This window comes from Macrotis lagotis, chromosome 1 (assembly GCF_037893015.1).
Source record: "Macrotis lagotis isolate mMagLag1 chromosome 1, bilby.v1.9.chrom.fasta, whole genome shotgun sequence".
Taxonomy (NCBI): domain Eukaryota; kingdom Metazoa; phylum Chordata; class Mammalia; order Peramelemorphia; family Peramelidae; genus Macrotis; species Macrotis lagotis.
In genome coordinates, this window is record NC_133658.1 from 792,176,454 (window position 1) to 792,192,178 (window position 15,725).

At 40.5% G+C, this 15,725-nt stretch overlaps 1 long non-coding RNA gene across 2 annotated transcripts in view; it reads right to left on the reverse strand.

Moving 5' to 3' along the window:
• The window catches only part of LOC141488455 (uncharacterized), a 115,664-nt gene that overhangs the window by 7,502 nt on the left and 92,437 nt on the right, over positions 1 to 15,725 (reverse strand). For both annotated transcript variants that reach the window (XR_012468690.1, XR_012468691.1), the window contains one exon: positions 1,647 to 2,111. This is a non-coding gene — a long non-coding RNA (uncharacterized LOC141488455). The remainder of the gene's footprint in view (positions 1 to 1,646; positions 2,112 to 15,725) is intronic.

The window sequence follows — 15,725 nt, forward strand, 5'->3', positions numbered from 1 at the left end:
GTGTTGGTGGTAAACAAATGTCTGGAATCCTTGCCAAGGGGGATGGTTGAGGCTGGCAGATCTCTTGAGCTCCAAAATTTTGAATTGTGGGCTAAATTGATTAACTATTGATACTGACTTCGGCATTAATCCTGTACAGTTTCCAGAAGTGAGGGACCACCAGGTTGCCCAAGAAGTAAAGTGACCCAGGTAGAAGATAAAGCAGGTTAAAGCTCTTAGTGATGAGAGTAGGTCCAGGTCAGTGACTTGACCCCTATACTTCCAGCCTTGGCAGGAAAAAATTAATCCTAGTCTCTCCCTCCCCCCAAATAATTAAATTTAAAGATCTGAAAACTTGCCAACTCACATATCTTGTTTATTTCTCCCTGGTAACCCACCCTAGGTACTCAAAGAGGACTGAATGCCCCTAGCCTACCTCACCTCCCATAGATTGTTTGATCAATTAGGCAACTGGAGGAAATAGTTGTTGGCTTGAGTTCCTGAAATCTAATGTAGGAAGAGTTTGGGAAAAATACTGGCTTCTACTCCAAGGATACTTTCTTGTATTCTAAGACAAAAGCTTCCATACCTTCTCCCCTTCTGTAAAGGCATAGGGTTTTCTGACAGAAGTTTCAGGAAAACTACTCAGGGAGACTGAAGTGTTTCTGAATAGTGGCTTCTGCTGGCAAATGGAGATCTGGGCCAGAAGGTCACTATGTCAGCATTTACAAATGTAGGATTGGTTGTCCTGCCTCATCTCATGTTCTCTCTCTCTCTCTCTCTCTCTCTCTCTCTCTCTCTCTCTCTCTCTCTCTCTCTCTCTCTCTCATTCTCTCTCGCTCTTGCTCTCATGCATGCATGCACGCATGCATACATACATACATACACTTGATTTATTATTTCTAGGTTCTCTGACCATGCAGGAGTGAGTCCATAAGAGAAGAGAGTTCCCAAGCTATGTCACAACAAGCCAGATGACTGTTGCTATTGAACAACACTTGTCATCTTGCCTGTTCTGTCCACCTGCCAAGGCTGTTTCCACGGCACTCCAGTGTGGGAAGCAATGAAGGCTTCCATCCGGGGCTGATAACAGACGGCAGTGCCCTATGAGGAAGAGGACATTAAGAAGATTTTCTTTGCTGTTGGAGAGACCTCTGTCTTGAAGTAGTGCCCTTCTAAGGCAGCAGAGATACTGTCAATTATGTGTGTCCTTCAAAGCCTGGAACTTGGTTGCAATGGTCTTCCACAGCTACAGAATGGGGTTCTCAAGTTTCAGAGACTGCCAGGACACTGGCACTAGGATAGAGTTGGGAAGGTGGGACTGGATATATTTTTTCTTTCTGCTTTGTTTACCTCATTGTACTATAATTTAGTCTGGGCATCGTAACAGAAGGCCACTTTAGTCCTACCTGAGAAGATTCGTTGGGGTTTGGGATTCTCCTAATTGAAAGAACAAACCATTTTTTTTTCACCTACTCCTAACCGTAGGTTGTGATGATCTATATAGGTCTCATCCTCCTGACAGGAGATGACACATAGATTTTGAGTCAAATCCTGACTCTGGTTCTATTTTTGTAACTTTGAGCAAGTCAGTTATTTGTTGGGGTCTCGGTTTTCTTATTGATAAACATGAAGAGATTGGATGATATTACCTCTGAAGTACTTACCTTTCAGCTCTCAAACTATGATCCTGTGACACTGGAGAGGTTTTAGGGACTGGGGGGGGGCGGTGAGTAGGAAAACCAATAAAATGTTTGGCTTTTTATTTTTTACTACTCAGAAATCAGATTTTCTGCTCATTCAGTAGAGAGTCTTTTTTTTCTGGTCTGTCTGACAAGACTGAGGTTATCCCCGAAGAAGCAGAAGCTGTAATTTGGTTGGACTGGTTATCTTTTGAGCACCTCCATGGACAATGGAGGCTGAATCTCTCTTCTCTACACTTACATCTCTACTGACAAAGTGAACAGAGAAAAGAGACTAGAATCCCAATGACCTAGTCTGTAGAGTCTCTTCTGAATGAAGTACTTGGACAGCTAAGAGAAGTCAGATTTCTTCTTCCTCCGAGTTATCCAGACAATTGTTTCCATTTTACAGTTTCTTGTAGAGGCAAATGATGGCCTTTGTTGTGCTCCCTAGAGAAGAAAGAAAAAATAAACCTCAAAACCACCTTGTAAATATTGACCCTCTTGAAGAGGTCAATTAAAACCCAGGTTTATCATGCCTTCCACAAGCAGGTCTGTCTAGATTCTGTCAGTTTCTTTTCCCATATCTATGGAGCAATCTTTCTTTTTTCTTTTTGTATTTAAGAGAAATGTTTTTGATATTAATTAAGTTACATGGCAATTTCCTCCCCCTAATTAAAGTGGAACCTTTTCACAGGAAACTTTGAAGTGTCTATGAATATAAGGAACTTTTCATCCTCCGCCAGAGCTCTGTAGTGTCTCTTCATATTGTTCACTTCAGTCAGAATAAAATTCTTTCTGATAATGAAGGGAAGAGCATTTAACTTTTGCAAGCTATCACAAAGTCAAGTCTGCCTAGAGTGGGATTCGGGCACCAGTGACTTCTTAGGGAGAGTACTATAGGCATGCCTCCTGTGGTTCAGGTGTGCCAGAGAAAAATTACAATTAAGTTGGAGGGCTGGCAAGTGGGGGTCAGGGAGACAGGAAGTGGGGGGGGGAGACTCAATTCTTGGACTATTTTTCTTCTGGGTTCTTTGCTCTATTGCTGCTCACTCAAGACATATCTTTTGGGAAAGAATTTTGTTCCCTTCTTGCAACTGGAAAGTTTGGGAGGGGAGCTCTTAGGGATTATTCAGCTTAATTAATGACACTTTGCTAAGTGCTTTGATATCCTCTGATAAAAGAAATTGTAGATATACTGAGGCTCCATCAACTCTAATTTCTGGGGGATATTCCTAAGTCTTTGATTATGTCCAGGGGTTCCTGGTTCCGGGTGATACAACAGGTCTCAGAACCAGAGGATGAAAGAGAAAATAATATCCTTGAGGTTATCCCAGACCCAAGAGAGAAAGCTGGCAGAAGAAGGGAGTAAGAGTAGTTTTTCTCCAACCTCGAAAATCTTTAGGGAGTGGGGAGATGTTAACTCTTCAGACTTTGATCATGTCACTTACCCTTGTCCCTTAGGCTTCCTCTCTTTTTAATCTCCCTGATTATACTGGAGAAGCTTGGGACTCAGGGAGATGAAGCCTGTCTTTTGCCCATAAACAAGCATCTTAGGAAAACACATCAGGGAAACAGGGCAAAGTCACTGTTTTATCCGTGGCACATATGTGTTACTCTACCTACTGTTTTCCTTGCAGGTATGGGTAGTTAAAAAACCCACATCACAGAGTGAGCCAGAGATTCACCATGTGTGCCCTACATAATGCCTCTCCCAACAATGCCACCACCTTTGAGTGTCAGACACTTTAAGCTGTAATTTCTTTTTTACTGGGTTTCCAGCTGGTCTTGAGGTGTCTCCCAACAACTCCAAAGGTCCAGAAAAAAAGGCAGAGGGAAGAGATTGCTTCTCTCCTCAAGAACCATGTTAGGGAGGCAGAAATTGGATGCAGTCTTTATTCCACAGGTTCTTAATTAGCAACTCTGTCATTCTCATTCTTAGACTAGTATAGGATAGGAGGCAGAAAGCAGACTACTTCATGGTGGGGAAGGGGGTTACAAGAAGACACTCCTCCCCAACATCAGTCAAATAGAGAAAGAGGATTGAGGCTGAAATAGGCATTGGGGAGGTGGAGTGGTATATAGTCAGAGCCACACCTAGGGAGTATAGGTCCCTGATTACATTATGGGTTCTTCTTTCTCTCTCTCTCCTCCTCTGTCTTCTTTCTCTTTCTCCATCCCTAGCACTCAACCTCTATTCACAATGACTTTGGATATTTGAAAATGATTCTACAACTAAAGAAAGAGAGACTTAGAAAAAAAATACTCAAAAATTGGTAGAAGCTGCCATTACATGGGGTAGCCTTCCCCCTCTTCTACATTTAACTTGTAGCTGCTGCATGAATAATGGCCTCACCATGAGCAGGATAGGATAGAAGCAAACGCCCTATTCTAAAACAAAAGTCAAGCTTCTCCCTCCCATCATTCAGGGAGTAATCCATAATCCCAAAGAGTCATATTGGCACATGTTATTTTTCCTTTGTTCTCATAGAGGACCATGAAATCACAAAAGTGATGCCATGACTTGCAAATGAATTGGATTTAAGTGAAGGAAGGCTATTCCTTTCTCTTCCTTGTCTTCCCCTCCCATCCCTTCTTCCCCCTCTTTCTTTTTCTCCTTCTGACACATGCAGAAGGATATAGAAAAGACTTGGTAGTTAAGTATTGAGATGAGGTCAATAATTGATTCATAGTCTTTCTCTCTTTTTTTTTTTGAAGCTCCCTCAAAAATCTTAACCTCCCAGTTCTTCAGCTTATTCCTTTCCCATGACCTGCTTCTCTACTTCACCTCAACTACACACAAGCACCAAAGTGATCTTGCCATCATCTATAAGTATACCAGTTCCATGTTTCTAGGATTCGCTTATCTGACCATAGTGCGTTCATTCTGCCTTTTCCAAAATTTGTTCTTCCTCCTCATTATGACTTCCAATCTCTTAGATGTTATTGTTGTTTCAAATTTTCCCCTACACCATTACCACGCTGACTGTGCTCTCCTCCCTTCCTCATATTGATCTCTTGGAGAACTTCTTCAACTCTATACTGTTCTTTTGAATTCCTTGCCTTTTTACATTATTGTTGAACTTGCTCTGCCAAACCTCAGTCCAAGAGAATTACTTCTACCTTCCTTTGCCTTCACTTCTATTCATGTGCTGCCAAATAAAGCTCAAGAAAATCAAGAAATGAATCCATTACAAATTTATATTTATATAATTTCAACTGGACCCTCACTATGGCAATGCAATCCATTTCTACCTCCCTAATTGACTCCCTCATCTACTTACCACAGGAGCCTTCTGAGTTTTTTCATCCCTCCACTAACCTTTCATAGATCCCCTCCCCCCCCTCAGTTAAGAATCTCATCTCATATTTTATAAAAAACGAAAATGAGGGCTTGTTCTTATTTCCTCCTTCTCAGCTCAGATTACCATGCCTTTACCCATCTCACATGGAGAAGTGGACCTTCTCTGTGCTAAAGCTAACCTCTCTATCTTCATAAGGGATGCCACTCAAACCCACTTTTCTCCAGCAGATTGTCCCTTCTGTCATCTCTATCTTCTCACTTATCTTAAATCTCTCCTCATAGATTATCAGCTTCCCTACTGCCTACAAAATGTTCATGTCTTCCCCACTCTCAAAAAAACCTTTCTTTATCCAACCATTCCTACCTTCCTCTCTTTTGGGATTTTCTTGGCAAAGATACTACAATGGTTTGCCATTTCCTTCTCGAGTTTATTTTATTGATGAGGAAACTGAGGTAAATAAGATTAAGTTACTTGCCAGGGTCACACATAGCTAGTAAGCATCTGAGGCCAATTTTGAACTCAGATTTTCCTACTCTAGTAAGTGCACTTTTCTACTACACTACACTACAACCTGAGTTTAGAAAGGTACAATCAGACATGAGTATTGTATAGACTACAACCACACAATGATCAATAGGGACTTACAGGTTCTGTCTTTAAGAAGTTGTATTCCCCCTCCTCCCCTCCCATCTTGATCTTCTCTAATTCTCTAAGTTAGGGTGACTTTTCTTGATTGGTACCTTTGGGCAGTAGCAACTGGAAGAATGAGGCCAGGGTCCCAATTCAGAATCCGCAATTCTTAGACAGAGGGTCCCATGATCACTCAACTCAGAAGTTCTTTTACTCATTAGAAAACAAGGAAGAGAGGTTGATACTGTCTCAGATCAGGACAATTAGATATTTTATTAATTCCTTTATTACTACTGCTACTACCATTATTACTACTATGACAAAGTATCACTACTACTACTACTGCTGCTGCTGCTGCTGCTGCTGCTGCTGCTGCTGCTGCTGCTGCTGCTGCTGCTGCTGCTACTGCTGCCATTACTACTAACTCACATTTGCATAGTACTCACTAGGTGCCAGACACTGTACTACTTTACAATTTACTTATTTAGTCCTTACAACAACCCTAGGAGGTGGGTGCTATTGTTATTCCTATTTAGCAGATAGAATAACTAAGGCAAACAGGGGTTCACTGACTTGTCTGGGGTCAAGAAGCTAGAAAGTGATTGATTAGATTAGAACTCAGGTCTTCTTGACTCCAGGCCTGGTGCTCTATCTATTGCACCAACCAACTGCCATTTACATAGGTGCTTAATAAATGTTCATTGACTTGAACTATTATATTCAAAAAACATTTTTAAATGCTTGTCCTATACAAGGTACTTTTCAGAGCTATGGGGAAGATGCAAAAATAAAATTTTAAAAGTCTCTTATAGAACTTACAATCTAATAAGGGAGATGGAATATTCACAGATAACAATAATATAAAATACAGATGTAAAACCCATAAGAGATACAAATTAGGTACTATGCAAGGGTAAAGGAGAGAAAAAAACATTCAAGGCAGAGATAGGATGCAGAGGGTCAGAGAATGCTTCAAATAGGCATTAATATTAGTAGCTCTTGATTATATTATCTCATTTTATCCCTACCACAACCCTGAGAAGTAGATGCTATTACCAGCACCAACTTTATGGATGAGGAAAACTGAGACAGAGAATAAATGATTTTCCAAAGGTCAAACAGCTAGGTTTGAACTCAAGTCTTCCTGGCTCTGGGTTCATCACTTTATTCCCCATACCACCTATGTACTGATAAGTAGAGATGATGAGGGAAGGGAGAGAATGTGGCATTTCAGGTCTTGGTAATGGTCTGATTCCACTTATAGGGCTTTGTTCTATGGGGGTGTTTTTTTTAAGTACAGTTTGGTTTCAGTGTAAAAGGCAAGACAAGTACCATAGGGATATCAAACTGAAGATGAAACCAATCCCTGTCAGCCACATGTTGACTTGGGAAATCATGACTTTAGTATTCTTTGTTGTATTATATTTTTATTCATTTTAAAAAAATATTTCCTATTCATATTTTAATTTTGTTCAGGCTCTGCTCTGGAATATTTCTTACTACTTGGGTTCAAGTTTTATCTGATGAAGTGGATAAAGACCTGGATATGCATCCAGGATGACCTGGATTCAACATATACTGTTTGTGTGACCCTGGACAAATCCCAGAACCACTCAATTGTCCGGTTAACCATCTAGGGCTATAAATTGCAGAGAATGTATTGAGAGGGAGAGTTTCCTTACCAGTAAATTTCCTATACCGATGGAATCATAACCCTGTGAGGGAAAGAGAGTGAGTGAAGACCAAAAAATAAATCACATTGAAGACAGATTGTGGAGGATATTGAGTAACAAAATAAGGAATTTGATTTTATTCAAACAGAAGGCATCCAAAAACCTTGGAACAGGAAAATTCCATGCTCAGAACCACAAAAGAGGAATATGGTTTAGAATTGGAAAGGTCTTTGACCACCACAAAGCATCATTGGATCACCTCCTTTTTAGCCAGAGATTAGACTGGATATTGGGAATGTAAAGGCAAACTCCAAACTATGCTATCTAACCCTCATGGACTTTACCTTCTAATGGGAGGGATACAATATGTACACAGATAATTAAATAGAAATTTAAGCCAATTTGTTGAGAGAGAGAAAGCATTGACAGCCATCTGGGAAATAGAAAAGGTCTCATGTAGGAGATGGTACCCAAGATAATTTATTATGAGAAGCTAGGGACTTGAAGAAGCAAAGGTCAGGATGGAACACTGCTAGACATGGGGGATTGGTTGGTTGGTTAGTTGGCTGTTGTATTTCATTCTTTGAGAGGACCAAAAAGATATCACTATGTTACAGTGTGTCTGACTGTGACTGATCAGACTTCTCTGCCCTAGGTCAGACACAAATAGGCCATGTGAACATTTGTAGTAGAGTCTCTAAATTTGTACATCTCATATGGAGGGGACCACCTGTGCAAAGGGGTAGAGGTGAGTGATGGAATGTTGTGTATTATGAAGTTGACTAGAGTGGAGAATATGTGTAAAAGGGAACAATAGAAAGTGAGACCAGAAAAATAGCTGAAGCTTTAGATGTCAACATGAAGAGCTGATATTTTGTCATTAGGATGATAAAGAGTCACCAAAGATTCTTTAGCAGCCTATGCTGAAGAAGAAAATTTTTGCAGATAAGTGAAGGATAGAACAGAGGGAGGAGATTTTGGAAATACTGGAAAACATGAATGATTATAGGCATTTGTCTGGTAATCTGTGAGGAAAACTTCACTTTTTTTGTGATTTCCCCTTCCCAGTGCTAATGTGTAGGAGGGTGCAGCTGGGGCTGAGGTAGAAACCCTTTCAGACTTGCTTTGGCGAGGGAAGTCATTCCATGGAGGTCCTAACAAGGGTATGAATTCAGGGGCTCATTCCTTGGTCTTGGACTATGTGCACTTGCACTTACTATGCAGTTACACCAAATTGCTACCACCTGAATTTCCTCAGGACATAGCTTGATTTAACAGAATCTCCTCCCAGTCTCCAACCCTAGGAGATTAGGCAATCCAACCAACCAGAGATTCCAGAATGCAACCCTAGTGTTCTTAACCTTTAAAAAGATCTTAGCCTGCGGACAGATAAATTAACTCCGGGGCTCTGGAGAGATTAAACCTTATTTTATGGTTTGCTTGTTAAAAACGCATAACTCCAAATCTCACCATAGATTGCAATTAAGATAACACTGGGCTAAAGCTACATGAGAAGTATTATTTACTCTTGGTTCCCTGCAAGTTCCCAAACGACAAGATGGGTTTTTCTATTTCTTAACCTGCAGTCAATCTGCAGCCACCTGCCTTTATGTCTAACATGCTGTATGGCATGTGTTTCTCATCTTCAAGCAGAGCTGCCACTACACTTCGCTTATCCTTTGTGGTTGCTTAAAGTAACTCGAGAAGCCAAAGTTAAAACAAAGTTTCCAGGGCATGCCCAGAAACTCAGGAACCATTCTTTTACCAACTGCTTCTCCCCCACCTCTGTGGTCATAGTTCCAACTAACAGAGTGGGGGTGGGGTTGCAGGTGCTTTTGGAGTATTCCCCTTGGTTTATTGGGAAAGTAACAGCTCAAATAGCCCCCCTAATTCTCAGAGTAGGTGGGTTCCCCTCAGAGTAGGTCCAGTGTATTCAAACATTTCAAAGAAGGAGCTGTCCACCTCCATAATAATTGGAATCAAAGGTTCAGAACTACCCCTATCATGAAGGTCTTCCTTGTATCTAATCCACATCTTTCCTGCTGTTACTCAAGTATATTACTTCTCTGAAGTTTTGTATATGATGGAGAAAAACTGGCACCCTTCCTCCCCTATGAAGTTATAAGAATGTTCCTAATGACATGAGAGTCTAATGACATTTGGAAAAACAATATTTCAAATGAAGCTGCTTTTAGTGGACAAGGCGCTAATAATCTCTAAGTCAGAAATGAATTCATATCTCACCTCTGCTATCTCTACTGGTTGTGTGACCCTGGGAAATTCACTTACTCACTGATTTACTTACTCAGTGTCCCCTTGACCATAAGAAGGCTTCGAGTGCGCAGCACTTGTCAGTGACTCCCCATACTGAAAACAGTAAGAGGTCTTGATGAATCCATGCTAGGTACCTATGAATCCCAATGCCTTCTCCTGGAAATTTGATTTTAGACCTTTCTGTGGTTGATAGAGACCTTCTATCTTGTGTCAAAATAGTGCCCCACCCCCACCCTTACATATTTCCCATTACACATAATGAGCTCACCAACAGTCACAGCCACAGAATTGCACTAAGACTCAGGACCAGACCCTCATGTTTTCCTTCCCTAGAGGTTGGCCGGGACTGATTTTTGCCAATCTTCTAAGTCTGTTGCCTAGCAAGCCACAGCACATCTGGAACCCCGCTGCTGTCTCAATTGCACAGCTGTCTCTAGTGAAGATGCAGTCATCAGAAAGCCGCTGCCCAATGGCAATCCAGACTGCAATCTTTATATGGATCAACTCTTTCAATCTTTGTGTGGATTTCACTTCTCACTCACAAAGACAACAGGGTGAGTTAGCGGTGTTCATACTGAGATGTGAGTGGCTTTAAAACCAGCATGAGCAAGATTTCCACAGGAAAAAAACCTCTTCTTTCCTGGTGACAGACCTGAATTTTTGCTAAGGGGAGAGGCGAGGAAAGCTCCCTCTCCAAGAGTATTTGTATGGACCCCAGGGCTTTGAAATGGAGAAAAGCTGGAAGATTTCTCTGAGGTAAAGAGACACCATAAGATAGCTCTGGCCCTAGATAGAGCTTTTACAAATCTACAGAAAAGTTTCCCAAAACTTAAAGTAAAGGAGAAAATTTGGAGAACCCCCCCCCCGCCCCGTACAATTTCACAAAACATGTTGTTTGGGGGTGGGAAGGGGTAGAATTGCAACCTGCTGTGAGAGTAAATGGAAAACCAAAATCCCTGCTGAATGTGTGGATAGAATGGAGGAAATGAGAAAGCAAGCAGAAGATGACCAATGGCATTAAACTTCTTGGGGAGAAAATGCCACTGATGGAAAGAAAAACTATTGTGGTTGGCTTTCAATAATCTGACATTCTCTTAACCAGAGCTCTTGATGCCTCTTCTCTTCCTTACGACAGTGGGATTGATGTTCCTAATGATGATCCAGAGGCACTACAGTTGCTGAAGTGTTTTTTAGAATGAGGGTCAATTAGAGCAAGAAGTCATTTTAGGGATTGTCCAAGATGATCCCTTCATTCTACAGGGAAGACTTAGGCTCAAAGTGGGGAAAGTAACTTTCCAAGGTTATAAAATCACAGGGATTAGATACTGATGGAATCTTAGATATCATCTCATCCAGCTCCCTCATTTTCCAGCTCATGTGAGGTAACTCGCCAGAGCTAGTAAGTCACAGAAGTAGCATTCAAACCCAGGTGGGATTAGAACCCAAGTCTCCTTTGTCTCATTCCAATGACTTTTGTGTTACTCTATACTACAGTTCTGGAGGTAAGTGCATTTTATTATATTTTAATTCTTTGAAAACAGATGATACCTATATGGCATAAATAGTAACTATCCTAAAAAAAAAAACTGTTTGACTAACCATAAGACATCTCATTTTTGGACTATTTTGAATAATAGAGTTTATTATGCATTAAGTACTATGAGTCAGTCAGTCAGTCATCAAGCATTTAGTTAATTTTTATATTATTTTATTTTTCCATTTATATGCAAAGATAGTTTTCCAATGTCCATATTTTTGGGGAATTCCATATTTTTCTACCACCCTCCCTTCCCTCCTCCTTCCCCAAGGCAGCAGGTAATCTGATATAAATTGTATATGTACAATCACCAACAAGCATTTATTAAAAATTTAATATGTTCTGACCACTGTGCAAAGTAAATGGGATATAAAGAAAGGCTAAAACAGCCCCTACCCTCAAAGAGCTCACATTCTAATGTGGAAAACAGATATGACAATAATTAAATATATACAAGAGTTACATGGAGTGATTGAAAGATAATCTCATAGACAGTTTCAGAGACTGATAAAGGCTTCCTACTGATGCTGGGATTGGAGCTAAATCTGGAAAGAAGCAAAGGAATGAAGACACTGAAATGATGAAGATGAGGATCCCAGGCAAGGAAGATTAGTCAGTATAAAAACAGAGATGAGAGTCTAGCAAACCTGAATTGTGGATTGCATATTGAGTAGTAAAAGTTAAGAAAATTATGTAGGATGTGTCAGGTCAAGAAGAGCTTTAAATATAAAACTGAAGACTTTTCATTTTATTTTATTTTTTAAGACTTTATTTTATATTTGAGGCAGTTAGGTGGCAAAATGAATAGAGTGAAGAACTTGAAGTCCAAATCCTGACTCAGACACTTATTTGTTGTATAATCCTGAATAAGTCACCCAACCTCTCAGTCTCTGTTACTTCATCTTTAAAATGAGGATAATGAGATACCATTTTTGAAGTGTTTTGTAAACCTGAAAGTGCAACATAAATACTAGTTTATTATTATTCTTATTATTAGTGTCATAATTTTTGATACCAAAATGGTGAAGTTTACAATTTGGTAAAATCACTTTGGCAGCTAAATGGAAGATGGATCAGAATGGGTATACACAAGGCAGAGAAACCAACCAGAACACCACTGCAATAATCTAGGCCTGAGTATATGAGGCACTGAATGAAAGTGATGACTATGTAAGAGGAATTTTAACCCAAGGTGTGTAGTATGGTACATGTATGAGTGTATTATTATTTTTAGACATTTGAGAAACACTTTACAACCTTCACAACCAGTTCATTGGCTAGTTACTATGTGTGTCATTATGCCCATTTTACAGGTGAGGAAACTGAGGCTGAAAGAACTTTCAGAGATGGGCTTGACATAGGTCTTCTTTTCTCTAAATCTAATTTTCTATCCATTTACATTATGCTTTCTGTATTCAGTATATTTCATATGCAGGCCAAGTAGATGAACCAGCAAGCTGAGAAGACAATTTCCTCTCTGTGTGGATGTGTGTTGTAAATGACCTAATTTGTTAATTTTATCTTCATTCCTTTTTTAAAACTCTGGACACAATGAGAGCTTTCCAGATTAGCTGTCAGTGTTGTCACTCATATATGTATCAATATTCCAGAGCTCTGACAACTGTCTTTATTTTTAGCCTTAAATTCCATTTTATAATATAAATATCACACTCTGGGCAGGGCACCAGAGAGCAATTACTGTACTTCCCAGGTGAGGCAAGTTGCTTGGCCCCAAATCATCAACACTCTCCCCAAGATGTGTTTTCGTCACTCAGAAATGATCGGAAGGCACTTGTTACATAATTAGATAGCCCTGGAAGTGAGAGAGAAGATCAACACACATCAGGGGAGAGCAGAGATTTGACTCTTTCCTCAGTGGAGGATTCAGTAAAGATTTATTTCTTCATAGACAATGGCAAGGGCAGGAAGCACTGCCTTGAGTTTACTCCCTTGTTCAGGATGGGTAAGGGATTTATGTCTAGGGAATCAAGGCAAGTGTATTATTAAATGAGTTATCTTTCTCCTTCCATCCTAATAAGCAAATCAAGCACTACAAAAATACCCCCCCAAAATAAACAAACATTCAAAAACAAGTGTCCCCAAAAGATCCATCTGTGATCTGATGCCAGAGGGGAAAAACTAATCAGAAATTTCCACAACTGAGGAGAGCTAGTCAACTGTGCCTTTTGAAACAACCTGTCATTTCAATGATCTCTCTCAGAGCAAATGATAGGGCAAACCAGAAAGTAAGTGTACACAGTGCCGAGAACTGAACCTCTCCATCCCCAATCCTTGCCTCATACAGTAATAGAGAATATTATTCATATTCAAAAGATCAGATCAGGCCCCTGCCAATGATCTTGCCCTCTAACCCCAACTACCACTCATATAGAGACCCCAAAATGTGTCTGGTTGATCTTGGCACCATACTCTCTTGGTGGTCTACTTTAATTATTCATTGTCCTACCTGGTCTGCTAGAGTTTGAACTTATCTACCCGTACTTTTTGGGATATGGGTTCTGTTGACAAGGCACCCCTTGTGACCAGCATAGAAAATACTCATCAAATCCACCAATACCCAAGTCCCAGTGCCTCCACCTTTTGCACTCACCAACTGGAATCTCAGCAGTGAACCAGGAAAACTCAGTAATCATTTCAATCTCCACGTCATATTTTCTCAGCTCTCCCTCTTTTGAGTTTATCAAATTGAGGGATGACACTGTCAACAGACATTAAAAAAGAAAAAGAAAGGAAAGGGAGAAAAAGGGGAAAGGAAAAAAAATAAAAAATACAACCTACAGGGCTTTTCAGGTAACACAAGGACAGTTTCCCCATACTGCCAAGGTCACACAGACTGGTGTGATGTATCCTCATTCTTCACTATCACTTAAGTCTTAAGTGAGCCTCCCTGGGTCCCCAGCACCACCTTCTCTGATGGCCTCAGAGCAGCCCAGGAGAGAATACCCTGGTTCAACAGGAGATTGCTTTGTAAGACAACAGCTGAGCTGATAATGCCAGTAAAGTCGAGACACCAGGGACCTCTTACAGTTTTAAGATCCAATCAACTTTAAAATATTACTGTTGAAGGCAGATTTGAGCAGGGGCTCTAGCAAACAATTGATCCTTGTATATTTACTGAGAGTCAAAGGCACTCTGTTGAAATATTAATCTTGGGTGGGAGAAGCACAGGAATACCAGGATAGCATCAGGGAGCTAAAGTTCTTTCTATAAATACCTTGACAAAACAAGTTTGATTAAGTAGGGGGTTTATTGGGTTTGGTATAACCCCACCTTAAGAAAAGTGACAGCAACCAGAAGAGAAGGGTAAATGGTGCTGAGTGGAAGCTATGTCTTTTTCTAGACTTCTCCCAAGACCAGTCAGCAGCCCTGTGCCCCCTTCGCCCTTGTCTATAGTATTCTTCAATAGTTTCCTGTTCATGTCTCCTTTCAATAAGATCTATATCAGGAAAACTTAGTTGCTGAGTCATTTCAGTCATATCTGACTCTCTGTGACTCTATTTGGGTTTTTCTTGGAAAAGATCCTAGAGTAGCTTGAAATTTTTTAAAATACAGCACATATTATAGATGAGGAACTAAAGCAAACACAAGTAAGTGACTTACCCAGAATCACACAACTAGTAAGAATCTGAACCCAGATTTGTCAGGTCTTTCTGACTTCAGAGTTGGTTCTAAATCCATTGAACCACCTAGCTGCCTTAGAGATGAAAATAGGAGTAATGGAGGTAAGGAGTTGCCTAAGACATAATGGATGGGTGGGCATGAGTAAGGTCACTTAAATTTCAAATGTTTGTTAATGTAAACATGGTAATGGCATAAAATTCAGCTTGCTTTTTGCTCATGGGTTTTTGTTTTGTAATAAGTCAATTTAGTGTTGGTATATTGGCAAGGGATCTAGGCTTGGAGTCAAAGAACCTGGATTCAGATCTTAATCCTGCTATTTCCTATCTGTGTGACCTTGGGCAACCTCCTTGGGCCTCAGTTTCTTTTTTTTATTCTGTAAAAAGAGGAGGTTGGATTAGATGGCCTTTGAGCCAGCTTTCCCGATTTACAGTTTTAAATCTTTGATACTCAATGATGTTTTAACAACAATGAAGTCTCAAGTCCCCAGGCCACACAGAAGTCACTATTTTCAAACCTTGACTAATGCACATAAATGCCATGTTTCAAGTTTTACTTGTGCTCACTTCTGCTCTTTGCAGTGCTCCCCCAAGTGAAGATGAGACAGCATTTGGTCCCAGGGTCCTTAGCAGGAGAGGAATCTGGACCTTCATTGCATTGAAGGCTGTCAGTCTGATAGGAAAGAGAGCCACACAGGAGTCTAAGCAATTTACCCTGCACATGCAACATTAACCCCCTCCCTCTCCTCTCCACTAGAAACATCAATAACGTCAATAGAGCCACTGCCCTAGCCCATGAAGCACAGTGTGCCCAAGAGCGCAAGGACAAAGAAAACAGCTAAGCTGCCTCTTCACTGGGCTTAACAAGGGTGCATCCCCAGCAGTCGATGGAAGGGCAAAGTGGAGGGTCAGCTCTGCTTGAACATGAGAGATTTCAGTCATTAGTAGACTGGCATTTGGTCTGGGGAATGAAGTTAGAATCCTGAGTCAAAACCTCTCCAGATTTA